This window comes from Lathyrus oleraceus, chromosome 5 (genome assembly GCF_024323335.1).
Source record: "Lathyrus oleraceus cultivar Zhongwan6 chromosome 5, CAAS_Psat_ZW6_1.0, whole genome shotgun sequence".
In the NCBI taxonomy this organism is placed as follows: Eukaryota; Viridiplantae; Streptophyta; class Magnoliopsida; order Fabales; family Fabaceae; genus Lathyrus; species Lathyrus oleraceus.
The window spans coordinates 32443641-32463432 of record NC_066583.1 but is presented as its reverse complement, the minus strand read 5'-3'; positions in this window follow the sequence as shown (position 1 = coordinate 32463432).

The following is a 19792-nucleotide window of genomic DNA, read 5'->3' as shown; positions in this document are numbered from 1 at the left end:
ATATTTATGTGAAGTACATGTGGTTGTTTAGTAGCCTTGTTCATATCAAGTGGACATGGGGTGTGATGCAATGACTATTTTATATGTTGCACTTGGAGAGGCAGCTATTTTTTAGACGAGGAAATTTGTCGGTTATATGAGTCTACTTCAGGTATAAATTTTTTGTTACTTATTAATTTGGTTCTTATTTATGACATTTCTTAATTTGCTTATGTTCTTGTACGTTGATGCTTGATCTGACTATATATAAAATATAGTCTGTCGGGTACTTGACTGCAAGTGCACAGTCCTGTCGCTTTAGTTTTAAAAGATATCGATCCCACAGGGACCTATGGTCAAACTAGTGTTACTAACGTCACTATGTTTAGCTAAGGGAATGATTAGTAGAAGTTTGGGGACAAAATAGTAAATCTAAGGGAAATGTAGTTTTAAGAAGGAATTTATGGAAGAAATCAGTATGCAGCGCATTAATTTTCAGGGATTCGATAAGTCCCCGGTGAATAGTTTAAATGTCAAATATCTCTCAGTAGAAAATGTTTATTTAAAAGACGTTATCTCACACTCTCGTGGTTGTTGATTCGGCCTATAACTTTGAGTCAGAATGTACGCTCTCGCTGTCCCATTTGAAGTCAAAATTACCTTTTGAAAATAAATAAGTTCTAATTGCTTTTAAAGTGCTCTCGTTGTTTTTAAACTCAATGTTTAATTTTTACTATCCAGCTCGAGCCTCACGCTCTCGCGATTGTTGGTTCTTACCTTAGTTAATTTTCCACTCTCGTGGCAAAACCGTATTAAATAGCTTTTCACGCTTTTGTGATAAAGTTAATTAAATTTAAATTAAAAACTTCAGCCTAAAAGGTTATTTGAGAAAAAGGGTTTTCACCGGTTATTATTAAATCCCATCAAAGTAAGTTGCTACATACCGACACCGGAAATTTAGCCGGACATGTTAAATAAGGCAAACACAAGGCATAAACAAATCAACATTGCGGCAAACAGGCTTATAATAACAATTGGGCAAAAATAATAATAATTCAATAAAAACCTGGAGATCGAAGTAACAGAGTATAGTGATTCTTGGAGTACTTGAGCAGTCTTCCACAAGTCGGTAAGCTTTGCTTCTTCAATACAAATTACTACTAAAATTAAATAGAGTGTAGTAGTTCCCTAGTGTAGGAAACTACTACTATGGCTAACTGGAAAACTGTAGGAAAAGGGGAAAATGAAATTCTAAAAAGAATGGCGAATAAAATAAGGCAACGGAAACAAGGTTGTTGAAAAGAAAATACTAAAAGCTAGAAAGTTGTCAAACTAAATTGCATAGCGTAAGTGTAAAAGTAGGTGTTCCCAATTTTTCCCATTCTGGTCCTTTATATAGTGTCCATTAGGTCTTGGTGGTTGAGAAAATCAAGGGAGACTTGGTTTTGAATGAGGAATCCGTGGGAATAAGTTTGTTGGAGGAGATTTAGGCACGTTTGGGTGCATGTGGCTGACTGTTTCAAAGCGCATATTATGGTCGTGTGACGCTCGTCATGGGCCTGTGACGGTCGTCACAGTCTGGGTCGTGACGAGCGTCATGAATCTGTGACGGTCATCACATCAGCAAAATCTACAAACTCTGCTTTTCTGGTTTTTCTGTGCTTTTCCACGTGTTTCTTCCTCTTTTTCTTCCTTTTCTTTATTTTTCTCTTTAGTGCATGGAGATTCAAATACCTGCAAAAACAACACGAATACTTGCGCAATAATCGGGATATTAATCGAAATGGTGTGATCTTTGAGTGTAAATTAAGGCAATTATCTGATGTGTTTTCGCGTTATCAAACTCCCCTAAACTTGAATCTTTGCTTGTCCTTAAGCAAACACAATTTGAAAACGAAGTTAAACGCGAATACATTACCCATTCGTATGTGGTTTTCAGGTGGATTGTTAGGATGTCCGATATTGAGTAAAACACCAAAGATACTGTGATGACACGAGCTTTCGGCTTTAGCATAGATCTCTCATTTACACAGGCCAATTCGAATCATGCTATTATAGCTCGACCTAGTGTCTCTGTTTCTATTTCACTCGGTTTCGTTCTAGTGCAATCACATTAAGCCTTTTTCCTCCGCACGCACTTAGTGAAGTAGTCGGTTACTGACTTTGATCCTTTTCTTAGCACGGGGGTCTGGTACACTAGTGTGGTACCCCTTTATATATATCCCCTTTTTGAAGGTTGTGGGGGATCGAACCATAGTTCGCCCTACCGAGTCCAGTACCAGGTACCTCTGGACCAACCAACTGGGGTTTCTATTCCTTCTTTTTGCATAACTTTGCAACCTTTTGTATGGTTCTTTTATCAATTTCTTGATAGCAACAGTATGAAGGAGTTTCTTAATTTGTAGGCATCAAACACTTATATTCATCGACTTTCCACGTGGTTTGCGCTTGAGACGGTGCTGACTGCTAGTATAAACTATTAGGGGTTAATCTAGAGTGGAGACTTAAGGTGTTGGTATAATGGTTATTCAAACTGATCTCGTAGAAGTGAAGGATCTAGGGTGTCGGGACGGTATCAATTTTGTTAGATCTTTCTCAGTTTTCCTAACAAAACCTCTGCAAGACAACCTATATACTCGTAGGGTATGCATTTTAATCTTAAGGAAAAAAAATTGTATGCCTAAAATATGTAAAAACGGTTGAAAAGGACAAGCGAAAAATTTTGTATTGGCTAAAAATATTAGCAATAGAAACAAATAGAGGAGTGATAAGGATTTCCTCCCATATTTAAACAATGCATTATCCTCAATGCGACAATGTACAAAATAAAAATAAAAGAAAGAAACAAAAATCACTGCTCATCGCTACGCTGTTGGCTTCTGCGTGCTCTGGCTCTTGCTCTTGCGCGCTCACCTCTTCCTCGCTGGGTAGGATCCAATCCCATATGCTGAGTGTACTCCTGGATGGTATCTACGCGGTAGGTGAGGGCACTCATTTGGTCCGAAAGTTCCGCCATCCCTTGATCATGCCAATTAACATAATCGTGTTGATCCCGCTGCATTTGCTGGATCACTTGCATTATTTCTGTTTGGAGGTCTTCCATTATTTGATTGTGTCGCAACATCTCGGCGTAGATGTTTTCCATGGAGGCGGGTCTTCGTTCACTACTCTGCTGTCCTCGGGAAGAAGTCTCTGCAGCGTGCTCTTGAGGTGGTTGAGACATGCCTCTGTCAAGCTCCTCCTCTACTTCATCTGTACCATTACCAGGATTTCCATCATTTGCCTCGGGGGTGCCAGATCAAAAATCTAATTTTCCATTTCTCTTGGATCTGTGCGGTTCCTATTGGGCATGATGATACTTCGAACTACCTTGTTTCTGACAACAGGATGATACTTCCCATCATCTCTTGCTTTGATCAGGTGTGAAGCACGGCAGTAGTCGATGTCGAGGAATTCTGCTTCCAGGGCTAGTAAGTTGGCTAGCCTATCTCCCAGGTTCAAGCCTAATGCTATGGAGGTGATAATTCCCTCACAACAAACGCTTGGTTGCCTCTCATGCAAGCAACCTGGATGTTGGCTAGTAGGAAAGGAGTAACATTGAACGCAATTTGGGCAAACACACAGTGAAGAAGGAAAATTTCCTTCGAGTTTACCTTGTGGTTGCTGAATCTTCCAAAAACTGTGTGCCCCAGGACTCGGTGAAAGTATCTAATGGTCGGGTTGTGGATATATGTTGCGTTAAGCGTGTCCCAGCTCGTCGCGTTCATGTTGGTGAGGTTGTGCCAAACTTGGAATGCTATCTCTGACCATCCTTCTGGGATGCAGTAGTGAATTCCTTCTCCATGTCGGAAACCAAGCATTCTCGCTATCTGGGTTTGATTAAGGGAATACTCGGTGCCGAACATTCTAAATGTGGCTACACCAGTGAGATATTGGGTAGCGCCAAGGGGTGTGATGTAGGAGTAGGAACTCAGAAATTCCAGGGTCAGGGCTTCGTAGGTTGGCTGCGGCGTGGTACAGAGTTGCGTCAAGCTGGAGTTTGTTAGCATCCACTCCATGCCCTCCAAAAGTCCTAACTCCCTCAGGCATTCATGATCAACATACCTCGTGGCTTGAATGGAGCGTTGGTAGAACTTGAGGTAATTGCTTCTTTGGCGTTCGCCGGCTTCTCCATCACGGAATATGACGGTTGAAAGGTCGGGAGTAGCTCTTTCTTGACGGGCCATTGCTGAGTTGTATGAAACTTTTGGTGTTGGTGGGTGAAGTGGAATATTTGTGAGTTACACGCTTGAAGAAAATGTGAAGAATTTAATAGATGAAGAGCAGACTGTAAGAGAGTGATAATTGGTGAGGAAGAAGGGAGAAAGAGCGCCTGCATTTATAGGCGAGCTCTCTGGAATTCGTGATGGTCGTCACATGGGTGTGACGGTCGTCTGCAATGGTCATATGCTCGTAACGGTCACTTTCATGCGTGTGACGATCGTGCCAGATCCGTGACGGTCGTCACGTTTGTGAGACGGACGTCACCCTATAGTGACGGTCATCACACGCTGAATTTCAAAACAATTCTCTAACACAGGTTGCGGAAGCATTTGATAATAGCATAAATGATAACTAAGCATTGAATTTTAACAGCATAAATGCAAAAAATAAATAGATAGATGAAATAAGCATAAGTAAATGAGTAGCAATTGAATTAATACATTGAAATTAAATGTAACATAGGAAAAATTTGTAGCGATAACATAGCAAAGAAAAGCAATAGAACAAAATTAATGAAATAAATAAATATGCTGCCTCCCTACATAAAACAAAGCAGTGTCCTCATTGCTTAGTGCGAGTAGGAGAAATCAGTGGTCAATAGTATTAGCCACGTTTTTGTCCCAATGCAGCGACAACTTTGTTCAGATAATGAAACTGCTCAACGGCTATATCCATCAGGCATAGGACATCAAAGCGTATGAGTTTTATCTCTTCTTTCACAATGGTGATGTCAACTTAGAAAGCATTCAGACGGGTGATGAGCATGGCATGATTATCAGCATAAGATGGAGGAATCGGTTCAACAATGTTATAATAGTTAGGAGGTGTTTCAGGGTCAGATTCTTCCATTAGGATAGGGTCATTGATACATTCATATTTAGGTGGGGTCGCAGGAGGTGAAGGTGGATCAATAGGGTGTTCCTCTAAGTCGTAGAGCCAGTTATCTCGGTTGTGAACACTCGTTTTCTCATGGTTAGGCAAGGTGAATAGTCGAACCACTTCGTTACTGATTAGATAATCAAAGGTATTCGTCCCAATGTTTCCTATGATTCTGCGGTTAAAGCAAAATTCGATATCCATTGGACGGATGTTTCCAAAAGGTACAAGCTCATAAAGTGGGCATACAAGTCCTATGGCGCCTGCTATCATGGTTACTAGGCCACCTATGATTATTGGGGTACAATTATTCTTAGCAAGGTGGACAACTCTTTCCATCATGAATGTCACTATATTGACGTGTCGACCTTGATCGATGTAACACCCCGATAAAATAAGATAATTATTTAAATTGAGTTAATAATATATTTATTAATTTAATTAAATAATTGGAATTATTATTATTATTGGAATAATAATTATTGGAATATTATTGAGATTATTATTATTGGATTATTATTATTATTATTATTAGAATAAAAATTGGAATTAGAAAAGGTCCCATTTGGTAAAAAGGGTTATTTTCACGTGAAAAGGAAAAAGAGACAGAAAGTGGAAAAAGAGCAAGAGAAAAAGGGTTGAAGGAAGGAAAAGCTTAGAGCTCAGAGATTTGCCGGATTAACTCAGGTAAGGGGGGTCTATCATCGTTTAATGGGTATTATGGGATAACATGTAATGGGTAGTGATAAACCATTGAATTGCCTCTGATTAGAATGATGCATGATGAAATTGTGAATTTTTGGATGAACGAAATCTGGATTATAATCGAAGGAAAATTGTAGGAATTAGATGTAATAATGTTAGAATTTGTGAAATCGAATAGGGTATGATTCGTGTTAGATGATATGAACGATTACTGTGTAAAATTGGACTGTGGAAGGTTGAATTGGATAGATCTCGTAGCAGAGAAGACCATAGCAGATCTGGAAATCTGGTTTCTGGTCATACGCGTATGGCACTAGGCAATATGCGTATGAGATGGTCTGGTACGCGTATGGCACTAGGCAATACGCGTATGGATGAGGAAGATGATGATTTTAACGTGGTTTTGTCTCTGTTGGTACGCGTATGGGAGAGGTGTTACGCGTAGCATACGCGTATGAGATGGTGTTACGCGTATGGGACTTGGTCAGGAGATGGGCCATACGCGTATGGGACTAGGCAATACGCGTATGAGCAGAATTGTGATTTTTCTGAGCTGTTGTTGTGCAGTTTTGGTCGTTTCAGCTGAGTGATGTAATTTAGCTGATGTATGATGTATTAGGGATTACTTCCCGTTGTTTTGAACAGTGTAGGTATTAGTAGAGTGTGCTAATACTGTGATTGAATTATTTGGCATGACATGATATGAGTATGTGATAAATATGCCGATGATATGTGAAAATATGCATAATGTTGTGAATGTATGTATTATGCATGTATTTGTGAATGGACTGTTTTATGGCTTAGAGTGTGAGCATATGTCCATTGTGGATTGTTGTTGATGGTTGTATGCTAGGTGAATTAGCGTGCATATTGTGGCCTTTATGGTGGTAGCTAATTCCCATGGTGAGGAATTAGTGAGTAAATCATTGTGGATTGTTGTTGATGTTTGCATGCTAGGTGATTAGCGTGCATAGCATGGCCCTTGGGGTGGTAGCTAATTCCCATGGTGAGGAATTAGTGAGTGAGTCACTAGGTCTCAAATGAGTGGGACTAGTGGGCTTGGTAGCCGTGCCTGGATTTGGACGGTGAGGTTGAACTATATGTTCACGAATAGTCGGTACCGCATGCATGGAGTCTCATTGCATAATATATGTATGGCGTATAATATGAATGGATGTATTCCAATATTATACGTGTGTTTGTGTTGACATTGAGTATGAGTATGAGTTGCATTGGTATTGAGTATGATATTTGAGTTGATATTGTCGTTGCTGAATGTGTAATCTGATTTGGGTGATGAAATGTGTTAAATTACTTAACATTGCATGATATTTTATAATGCTTATTATATCGATTGAGGAACTCACCCTTACAACTATTTTTCAGGTAACGAGCAGTGATTGAGTAGGAGCTAGTGCTTGGAGTCTAGTGTAGTTCCTTAGTGGGTCATGCTCTGATAGATGTAACATCGGACGGGATGTTTTACCTTGTTGAATAATTTTACATGGAATGTGTTACATGTTTTGAATGATCGATTTGATCTCTATCCGCTGCGTATTGTGCAATACTTTACGTTTTGAGTTAAATAATGAGCATGACTAAATATTATGGTGAATGTTGTGAAATGTTTGTGTGACACCCTTAATTGCATATTTACTCTGATTGATATATTGTTATTTTAATTAAATATTTGGGGTATTTTAGAAGGGTGTTACATTAGTGGTATCAGAGCCTGGTTGGTCGAGTTGAGTCGTAATTATTTTGTTCCCCTGTACGGGATAGGTGTTGTGTAACCCTATCAGTACTTATTGTTTTAGCTTGTTGGGCTTTCAGAATAGAGATGGCTAGAAGAGGTAGAGACGATGCTGCGATTGCCGAGGCTCTGGGTATGCTAGCTGGAGTACTTGGAGGGAATCCGAATGTTGTGGGAATGGGAGCTGCTCGTCAACTGAGTGAGTTCCAGAAGAACAATCCTCCAATGTTCAAGGGAGCATACGATCCAGATGGTGCTCAGAAGTGGTTGAAGGAGATCGAGAGGATCTTCCGAGTGACTGAGTGTGCCGATAACCAGAAGGTCAGGTTCGGTACGCATATGCTGTCAGCGGAAGCAGATGATTGGTGGGTTGCCACCCGGACTGAGTTGGAAGCTGCTGGGAATGCTGAGATCACTTGGGCGGTGTTCAGAGAGAGATTCCTGAGGAAGTACTTTCCAGAGGATGTCAGAGGAAAGAAAGAGATAGAGTTCTTAGAATTGAAGCAGGGCAACCGGTCTGTTACTGAGTATGCTGCTAAGTTCACAGAGCTGTCGAAGTATTACACTCCCTATAACGAAGCTACTGGGGAATTTTCGAAATGTGTGAAGTTTGAGAACGGGTTACGTCCCGAAATCAAGCAGGCTATTGGGTATCAGCGGATTAGAGTGTTTTCTAATTTGGTTGACTGTTGCAGGATTTTTGAACAGGATACCAAGGCTATAGCAGAGAGCTATCAGCAGAGGGTTGATAGGAAAGGCAAGAATCAGAATGATCGTGGGAAACCGTATGCAGCTGGCAAAGGTTTCCAGAGACAAAGTGGGATGAAGAGGCCTAGTGGGGGAGACTCCAGTGCCCCTACTAAGTGTTTCAGATGTGGTCAGGCTGGACATCGTATCCATGAGTGTACCAGTAATGAGAAAAAGTGTTTCAAGTGTGGAAAAGGTGGTCATTTGGCTGCAGAGTGCCGGTCGAAGACTGTGACTTGTTTCAACTGTGGAGAGGTGGGTCATATCAGTCCACAGTGTCCTAAGCCGAAGAAAGAGAATCAGTCGGGAGGCAAGGTCTTTGCTTTATCGGGTTCTGAGACTTCTGCAGATGATCGTTTGATCCGAGGTACGTGTTATATTAATGGCTTTCCTCTTGTAGCTATTATTGACACAGGTGCGACTCATTCCTTTATATCTTTGGATTGTGCTGTGAAACTTAAGTTAGAGATATCTGAGATGCATGGAAGTATGGTGATTGATACTCCTGCGAAGGGTTCAGTGACTACTACTTCAGTTTGTTTAAATTGTCCTTTGAGTATTTTTGGTAGAGACTTTGGGATGGACCTTGTGTGTCTTCCACTAGTACAGATTGATGTTATTCTGGGTATGAACTGGTTGGTGTTTAATCGAGTTTATATCAACTGTTTTGATAAGACTGTGATCCTTCCTGAGATTGAGGAAGGAAGGAGTTTGTTTCTATCAGCAAGGCAGGTGAATGAGGCAGTAGCAGATGGGGCAGAGTTGTTTATGCTGTTAGCGACCTTGGAGGCTAAAGATAAACTGGTGATTTGCGATCTAGCCGTGGTGTGTGATTTTCCTGATGTGTTTCCGGAAGAAGTGAATGAATTACCGCCAGAGCGTGAAGTTGAGTTCTCGATTGATTTGGTACCTGGTACTAGGCCGATATCGATGGCTCCGTACCGTATGTCTGCTGTTGAGTTAACTGAATTGAAGAGTCAGCTGGAAGATCTGTTGGATAAGAAATTTATTCGTCCGAGTGTGTCACCGTGGGGTGCACCAGTGTTATTGGTTAAGAAGAAAGAAGGTACTATGAGGTTGTGTGTGGACTACAGACAACTGAATAAAGTGACGATCAAGAATCGGTATCCTTTGCCGAGGATTGATGATTTGATGGATCAGTTGGTTGGTGCAAGCGTGTTCAGCAAAATAGATTTGAGATCGGGGTATCATCAGATACGTGTGAAAACTGAGGATATTCAGAAGACTGCTTTCAGAACAAGGTATGGACATTATGAGTATTCTGTAATGCCTTTTGGTGTGACTAATGCGCCTGGAGTATTTATGGAGTATATGAATAGGATTTTCCATCCGTACCTAGACAAGTTTGTTGTGGTGTTTATTGACGATATTTTGGTGTATTCGAAATCTGAAGAAGAGCATGCTGAGCATTTGAGAGTGGTGTTAGGAGTTCTACGAGAAAAGAAGTTATTTGCTAAACTGTCTAAGTGTGAATTTTGGTTAGAAGAGGTTAGTTTTCTTGGTCATGTGATTTCAAGAGGTGGTGTTGCTGTTGATCCTTCTAAGATAGAAGCGGTATCTAAGTGGGAAGCTCCGAAAGTCAGTTTCTGAGATAAGGAGTTTTCTTGGGCTTGCAGGTTATTATAGGAAGTTCATTGAGGGATTTTCTAAGTTGGCGTTACCGTTGACGATGTTGACTAGAAAGGGGCGAGCGTTTGTTTGGGACTCAAAATGTGAGGAAGGTTTCCAAGAGTTAAAGAGAAGGTTAACTACTGCTCCTATTCTGATACTACCAAGTCCGTCGGAACCATTTGAGGTTTACTGTGATGCTTCATTGTTGGGTTTGGGTGGTGTTTTGATGCAGAATAAGCAGGTTATAGCTTATGCTTCGAGACAACTGAGGGTTCATGAGAGGAACTATCCGACGCACGATTTAGAGTTGGCAGCTGTGGTTTTTGTTCTGAAGTTGTGGAGGCATTACTTGTACGGGTCAAGATTTGAGGTTTTCAGTGACCATAAGAGTTTAAAGTATTTGTTTGATCAGAAAGAGCTGAATATGAGACAGAGGAGATGGTTAGAATTTCTGAAGGATTATGACTTTGGTTTGAATTACCATCCGGGTAAAGCAAATGTAGTGGCTGATGCATTGAGTCGGAAATCATTGCATATGTCTATGTTAATGGTTAAAGAATTGGATTTAATTGAGCAGTTTAGAGACTTGAGTTTGGTGTGTGAGAGTACTCACAATAGTGTTAAATTGGGAATGTTGAAGTTAACGAGTGGTATTCTGGATGAGATCAGAGAGGGTCAGAAATCCGATGTGCTTTTGGTTGATAAGTTGACTCTAGTGAATCAAGGTCAAGGTGGTGAATTCAGAGTTGATGAGAATGGTGTTTTGAAATTTGGTAATCGGGTGTGTATTCCGGATGTTACCGAACTTAAGAAGAGTATTCTTGAGGAAGGACATCGTAGTGGCCTGAGTATTCATCCTGGGGCTACGAAGATGTATCATGATTTGAAAAAGTTATTTTGGTGGCCGGGAATGAAAAGAGAAATTGCGAGTTTTGTTTATTCTTGTTTGACTTGTCAGAAGTCAAAGATTGAGCATCAGAAGTCGTCTGGGCTAATGCAACCGTTGGCGATTCCAGAGTGGAAGTGGGATAGTATCAGTATGGATTTTGTTTCTGGTTTACCGAGGACAATTAAGAATTTTGAAGCTATTTGGGTGATTGTTGACAGATTGACAAAATCGGCTCATTTCATTCCGATCAGAATGGATTATCCATTAGAGAGATTAGCTGAGTTGTATATTGAAAAAATTGTAAGTTTGCATGGTATTCCGTCGAGTATTGTTTCGGACAGAGATCCTAGATTTACATCGAAGTTTTGGGAAGGTTTGCAGAGGGCTTTGGGAACTAAGCTGAGATTGAGTTCTGCATATCATCCGCAGACTGATGGTCAGACTGAGAGGACGATTCAGTCACTAGAGGATCTTTTGAGAGCTTGTGTTTTGGAAAAGGGAGGCGCTTGGGATTGTTATTTACCTTTGATTGAGTTTACCTACAACAATAGTTTTCATTCGAGCATTGGTATGGCACCGTTTGAAGCTTTGTATGGTAGGAGATGTCGGACGCCTTTATGTTGGTACGAGTCCGGTGAGAGTGCTGTGGTTGGACCGGAGATTGTTCAACAGACTACGGAAAAGATTAAGATGATTCAGGAGAAGATGAGGATTGCTCAGAGTCGTCAGAAGAGTTATCACGACAAGAGGAGGAAGTCACTTGAGTTTCAAGAGGGAGATCATGTGTTTCTTCGTGTTACTCCGATAACTGGGGTTGGTCGAGCTTTGAAGTCGAAGAAGTTGACACCTCGATTTATTGGTCCTTATCAGATTTTGGAGAGGATAGGGGAGGTAGCCTATCGTATCGCTTTACCGCCGTCACTTGCGAATTTGCATGAGGTTTTTCATGTGTCTCAGTTGAGGAGGTACATTCCTGATTCGTCGCATGTAGTCCAAGTAGATGATGTACAGGTGAGAGATAACCTGACTGTTGAAACATCACCTATGAGGATCGAGGATCGAGAGTTGAAGCAGTTGCGCGGTAAAGAGATTGTTTTGGTAAAGGTAGCTTGGGGAGGACCAGCAGGTGGCAATGTGACTTGGGAACTTGAGAGTCAGATGAAGGAGTCTTATCCGGAGTTATTCACTTGAGGTATGTTTTCGAGGACGAAAACTCTTTTAGTGGGGGAGAGTTGTAACACCCCGATAAAATAAGATAATTATTTAAATTGAGTTAATAATATATTTATTAATTTAATTAAATAATTGGAATTATTATTATTATTGGAATAATAATTATTGGAATATTATTGGGATTATTATTATTGGATTATTATTATTATTATTATTAGAATAAAAATTGGAATTAGAAAAGGTCCCATTTGGTAAAAAGGGTTATTTTCACGTGAAAAGGAAAAAGAGACAGAAAGTGGAAAAAGAGCAAGAGAACAAGGGTTGAAGGAAGGAAAAGCTTGGAGCTCAGAGATTTGCCGGATTAACTCAGGTAAGGGGGGTTTATCATCGTTTAATGGGTATTATGGGATAACATGTAATGGGTAGTGATAAACCATTGAATTGCCTCTGATTAGAATGATGCATGATGAAATTGTGAACTTTTGGATGAACGAAATCTGGATTATAATCGAAGGAAAATTGTAGGAATTAGATGTAATAATGTTAGAATTTGTGAAATCGAATAGGGTATGATTCGTGTTAGATGATATGAACGATTACTGTGTAAAATTGGACTGTGGAAGGTTGAATTGGATAGATCTCGTAGCAGAGAAGACCATAGCAGATCTGGAAATCTGGTTTCTGGTCATACGCGTATGGCACTAGGCAATACGCGTATGAGATGGTCTGGTACGCGTATGGCACTAGGCAATACGCGTATGGATGAGGAAGATGATGATTTTAACGTGGTTTTGTCTCTGTTGGTACGCGTATGGGAGAGGTGTTACGCGTAGCATACGCGTATGAGATGGTGTTACGCGTATGGGACTTGGTCAGGAGATGGGCCATACGCGTATGGGACTAGGCAATACGCGTATGAGCAGAATTGTGATTTTCTGAGCTGTTGTTGTGCAGTTTTGGTCGTTTCAGCTGAGTGATGTAATTTAGCTGATGTATGATGTATTAGGGATTACTTCCCGTTGTTTTGAACAGTGTAGGTATTAGTAGAGTGTGCTAATACTGTGATTGAATTATTTGGCATGACATGATATGAGTATGTGATAAATATGCCGATGATATGTGAAAATATGCATAATGTTGTGAATGTATGTATTATGCATGTATTTGTGAATGGACTGTTTTATGGCTTAGAGTGTGAGCATATGTCCATTGTGGATTGTTGTTGATGGTTGTATGCTAGGTGAATTAGCGTGCATATTGTGGCCTTTATGGTGGTAGCTAATTCCCATGGTGAGGAATTAGTGAGTAAATCATTGTGGATTGTTGTTGATGTTTGCATGCTAGGTGATTAGCGTGCATAGCATGGCCCTTGGGGTGGTAGCTAATTCCCATGGTGAGGAATTAGTGAGTGAGTCACTAGGTCTCAAATGAGTGGGACTAGTGGGCTTGGTAGCCGTGCCTGGATTTGGACGGTGAGGTTGAACTATATGTTCACGAATAGTCGGTACCGCATGCATGGAGTCTCATTGCATAATATATGTATGGCGTATAATATGAATGGATGTATTCCAATATTATACGTGTGTTTGTGTTGACATTGAGTATGAGTATGAGTTGCATTGGTATTGAGTATGATATTTGAGTTGATATTGCCGTTGCTGAATGTGTAATCTGATTTGGGTGATGAAATGTGTTAAATTACATAACATTGCATGATATTTTATAATGCTTATTATATCGATTGAGGAACTCACCCTTACAACTATTTTTCAGGTAACGAGCAGTGATTGAGTAGGAGCTAGTGCTTGGAGTCTAGTGTAGTTCCTTAGTGGGTCATGCTCTGATAGATGTAACATCGGGACGGGATGTTTTACCTTGTTGAATAATTTTACATGGAATGTGTTACATGTTTTGAATGATCGATTTGATCTCTATCCGCTGCGTATTGTGCAATACTTTACGTTTTGAGTTAAATAATGAGCATGACTAAATATTATGGTGAATGTTGTGAAATGTTTGTGTGACACCCTTAATTGCATATTTACTCTGATTGATATATTGTTATTTTAATTAAATATTTGGGGTATTTTAGAAGGGTGTTACAATCGACACATAGCAAGATGAAGAGTTCATCGCGGGACACTAAGGTGTTATTCTCTTCCTTACCAAATAAGGTGTGGGCTAGTATTTTATGAAAGTATCGGATAGCAGGGTTATGGATCTTTTGTGAGTGCATCTCATTCGGGTTAGGGTTGGATTCTCTAGATATGCTACCCTAAAAGTCATCGAGGTCAATGTCATCGATAAGGTCCTCTTGGCGGGTAGTAAAAATGAAAGGGCCACTAGGAAATCCTAGGAGGTCAGCAAGGTCTCGACGGGTGTAGGTGAAGTCCATGCTAAATAGCCTAAAGGATATCAACCCTTTGTTAAGTCCGTAACCATGCTGAGGGATGTATACAAGGGAACTCAGGAATTCTAAGGTTAGTTCACGGTACGTGACAAACTGTCTCTTAATGGCTGCGTTCTCCCACCCAAGCTGGTTAAACATAAATAGGATGCTATCTCGGATGCCTAATTTATCCATGGTCGGTCCATCATAATATATGGTCAATGCCATATCCTTTCGGGCTAGATAATCATACCGCCTGCGTTGAACTCTGCCTCTGAAAATTGTCTCTGGTTGCATGATGAAAGTAATTAACTAACTAGTTAGTAATTTTCCTGTTTGTCAGTATCCAATATGTCTAAGTTAGTTACTAGAAGCAACAAGAGTGACTGCAAAGAATCAAGAAGAGGGGAGCAAACAAAATAAAGAAGAAAATTAAAGAAGGGAAAATAGAGTGTAAGAAAAAGAACAAAAGGGGAAAAGGGTGGGTTGTCTCCCACTAAGCACTTTGTTTAATGTCGCAAGTTCGACAGTAGTGTCGCATTGTACTAGGTTTTGGGTTGAGCGGGCAGCTCTATGAGTCTGAGACTGTTCGAATAGTCTCTGTTTTCTATATTGTGATAATGCTTTAGTCGCTGCCTGTTTACTACAAAAGGGTCACTATTTCTACCTTTTATTTCTATCGCACCACTAGTGAGAACTTTGGTGATCTCGAAAGGGCCAGACCATCGAGATTTGAGTTTTCTTGGAAAAAGTTTAAGTCTTGAATTAAATAGCAGCACTATGTCACCGACTTTAAACTCCTTCCTAGAAATGCGTTTGTCATGCCATCTTTTGGTTCGTTCTTTGTAGATCCTGGCATTCTCGTAAGCGTCCAATCTCAGCTCTTCTAATTCGTGGATGTCCAAAATCCGTTTCTCGCCTACGAAAGTGTAGTTTATGTTCAGGGTTTTAATTGCCCAATACGCTTTGTGTTCTAATTCCACAGGGAGGTGACATGATTTACCATAAACTAGTTTGAAGGGTGTGGTTCATATCGGGGTTTTGTAAGCCGTCCTGTAGGCCCACAAAGCTTCGTTTAGTTTAGATGACCAGTCTTTTCTGGATATTCCTACAGTCTTCTCAAGAATTTGTTTTATTTCTTGATTCGAGACTTCAACTTGCCCGCTAATTTGTGGATGATACGGTGTTGCTACGCGGTGTCGGACTCCATACTTCAAAAGGAGTTTTCCAAATATATTCGATATGAAGTGGGAGCCACCGTCACTGACTACTAATTTTGGCACACCGAATCTGGGAAAGATAATTTTCTTGAATAACTTGATCACTACTCGTGTGTCATTTGTTGGAGAGGCTACAACCTCGATCCATTTTGAAACATAGTCGACAACAACGAGTATGTATTTATTACCAAAAGAAGCTGAGAATGGTCCCATGAAGTCAATCCCCCATACATCGAAGACTTCTACTTCTAAGATTCCTGTTTGTGGCATTTCATCGTGTCTTGAGATGTTGTCAGTGCGTTGGCACCGGTCGCATTTTATAACCGCGTTATGGACGTCTTTCCATAGATTAGGCCAAAAGAGGCCGGATTGTAGGATCTTAGTGCAGGTATTTGAGGTACTTGCATGCCCTTCATAGGGAGCGGAATGTAAATTGGAGATTATATCATCGATTTCATCCTCAGGAACACATCGACGGAAAATACCGTCGGTCCCTCTTTTGAAAAGAAGAGGTTCATCCCAGTAATACTATTTTAGATCGTGAAAGAACTTCTTCTGTTGTTGATAAGATAGGTCCGGTGGAAGTACTCCGACGACTAGGTAGTTGACAAAGTCAGCATACCATGGCAGAGTTGCATTTGATCGCTCGACTGTGTGAGTCGAGAATGTGTACAAACTGCAAGTGCACAGTTCTATCGCGTAGTTTTAAAAGATATCGATCCCACAGGGACTTATGAATCGATATACCGTTATCTAAGGTTACTTCGTAAAACTAAGGTGGATAATGGTTGATTGTTTGGGGGAAAAGCAAAAAAACTAAACTAAGATCTAGATTGAATATTAATAAAGCGGATATCGGTATGTAGTTCGTCGTAATTAGGGAATCAATTCTTTATCGGTTTCCTGGTTTTAAAACAAATCTTTTCAGTTGACTTTATTGATTAAAAGTTTTATCTCAAACTCTCGCTCTGTTGAATAAACTATGATTTTATATTAACGTAGCTGTCACTTATAGTCAAGTCAAAAACCACTTTTTGAAAACAATAAAATCCGTAGAAACCCTTTTTAAGAAGACACTGACCGTTTAAACACCCTTATCTCAAACTCTCGCTCTGTTGACTTAGGTTATATAATTAAATCTGAATGCTTAACTCTCGTCCTCACATTCAATCTTTAAAAATACTTTTTGGAAAAGATCAGAATTTAATTAACTCTAAAACTTGCTCTCGCCCTGATCTAGAATTAATGTCTAATTTACACTGTCCAGTTAAAACCTCAAACTCTCGCTCTATTGATTTTAACTTCTTTATGTCTTTTACTTTCGTAAAAACCTTTGTTATTAAACCTGTAAATTGAGACCGTAAAAAGAGTGATTTTGATTTTAAATTTAGTTAAACCGACTTAGTTCTGATCCCTTATTCCGCTTACTTTACATACCGATATCTAAGCGAATTAGCCAGACATGCTAAACAAACTAAAATACTTATCATGCATTAACAGACTCATCCCAGGCAGATAATATAAATAAATAATAAGACAAAGCATTAAATAATAATTAAAGAACCTGAATGAGTTAAACAATAGTCTTGAACACTCCACTACAAGCCGGTAGGATTTGTTCTTGGCTTCTTCAATTAAACAACAAATAAAAACGAAGGAAATAAAAAACTAGATTCTAACGTAAGGTTAGATCCGGTAAAAAGGTGCACAATAGTTTCCGGTGTAGAAACTATTGTGCGAAAAGAATTAACTAAATGCTAAAAAGGAAAAAGGAAATTGCAAGGGAAATAGTGTAGAACTCGTAAAAATAATAAAGAAACAATACTGCTTAAGTTGCTGGAAAAGAAAATATGCAAAAGCGAAAACGGCAAAGGAAAAAATGTGGAAAAGCTTCGGAACCCTTTTTAGTTTTGCAAGTGGCTATTTATACATGCTTGAGTAACCGCTTCCGCTGCCAAAAAGGTCTTCAACGTGCATAAAAGCATGACGTGGATATAAGGCTCAACACTCCCTCAACGCTCAACGTCTCTGAGGCGTTCCTTGCGCCAAAAATGTAGGGGAATGGTGTGACGTTCGTCACACCATGTGTGACGTCCGTCACAGGAGTGTGCAAGGCGTGACGCTCGTCACGCCCTCTGTGACGTCCGTCACATGCACGGCACCTGCGTTTTGTGTTTTGGGCTGGGCTTTGACATTTGGTTCATTTTCTCTCCTTTTAGCACCTCCTTTTCTTCCAGTTTTACTTATGCTTCAAAATAAGCCACCTGAGACAAATAGGAAGAAAATACCGCGTAATATCTAATAAAATGAAGTGAACTGAAATAAATAAATAAAAATTTAATTGAATTAAGTCCTAAAATATGATATAATTTCGTGTTATCAAACTCCCCCATACTTGGATCTTTGCTTGTCCTCAAGCAAAATTCAGTATAGAACTCGTTAAAGGTTTTAGCCAGATAAAATTTCAAAACACACATCAATTCGTAATAGGTTGCAAGTGGATTTAGTTTAGAAGCAACTTGAGTTTAATCTTGACATAACAACCACCGTCACAACCTAGATAACCCTGCCTTATGTAAATCAGTTCAAGTACATTATGATAGCTATCCTGGTTCCTTTACTCTTATTTCACCCGTTTTCATTCTAGCGAAATCACATTAAGCCCTTTATCTTTTCGCGCACATAGTGGAGTAGCCGGTTAGTGATTCTGATCCCCTTTTAGCTAGAAGTTCTGGTACATAAGTCGGATAACTTCGTTATTCAGTCCATTGCAAATCGCGGGGGATCGAACCGTAGTCCGCCCTACCAAGTTCAGTACCAGATACCTACTGAACCAACTCATAATGGATCTTTCATCTTATGCTTTTGTATGATCTGCAACCTTTAGATTAAATGATCTGGTAAGGATCACCTAATTTAATTAGTGCATTTCCTGATATATTTATATATATATATTTTTTTATGTTACTTTGGGAATCATTCACTTATATTCATCGGCTCTCCACGTAGTTTGCTATTAAGATGGTGCTGACTTCTCGTATAAACTACTCGGGGTTACTATAAAACTAAAAATTCAAGGGATTGGTATAATAGGTACTTATCCTGATCTAACATGTTGAGGTTCTCAGAGTGTTGTTATGGTAATGATTTTGTTTTTGATTTCACTCAAGTTTTATAAAATAAGCAACCTTTATACTTATTGGGTGTGTTAAATTTTTGTTATGGCTCAAGAAAATTGAGGGAATAGATAATAGAAATTTGTTCACACTCGGGACTTAACTTTAAAATAATAGATTTTTTTTTTTTGCATAAATAAATAATACAAAACAATGAAGGGAAAGGTACATACTTGAAAAATGGAAATAGAAAGAACATGGTTTCCCCCCCATACTTAAATTAAACATTGTCCCCAATGTTTTAAGGAAATGAGATACAATATGGAAAGAAAAAAAAGAAAAGAAGCTACAGCTAAGGTTGTCTTCCGCCTCTGGTTCTTGGGCCAGGTGATCTCTGACGTAAGTCTAAGTTGTCGAACCTGCTGAACAACTCAGTAAACCGTTGGTCGGTTATGGCATTCCTAGCATCCTGTTGTTGTTGCATTTGACGCATCATCTGCATCATCTCGACATTCTGTGCCTGCATACCATCAATAGCATCCATGATGTCGTCGTTGGTTGCAGGCCTTCTTCGTCGACGACGTTGGGAGGATGGGCCAGTTGCATTACCGGAAGGATTGGGTGGGGCGGATTGTGGTGCAAGAGGCTGATCACCTTGCTCCATTTCTTCAAACTCGTCTGTGGGCGGGTTTGCATGTGAAGGCTCGGTGGCTTCGGGAGCGTTTAGATCATAGAGGTGGCGGTCGGGGTTTGTGACATCAGTTAGGGCGATATTGGGTAGAACAACGCTTGGGGTTGCCTGGTTGTTCACCATAAGATAATATCCTCCGCCTACTCTGTTCTTAATCAGGTGGCTGGATCGACAGTAGCTGATATCCATAGATAGGGGAGGTAGAGATTCTAAAGTTTGGAGTTTATCCCCTAGGTTTAGGCCAAGTGCTATGGTGGTGATTAATCCACCAATTATAAAAGGTTGCCGGCCTCTAGCACATAAGGTGCGGATATGATGAAATAGGAAAGAGGCGGCGTTTACCTTAGCCCGTGGTTCGA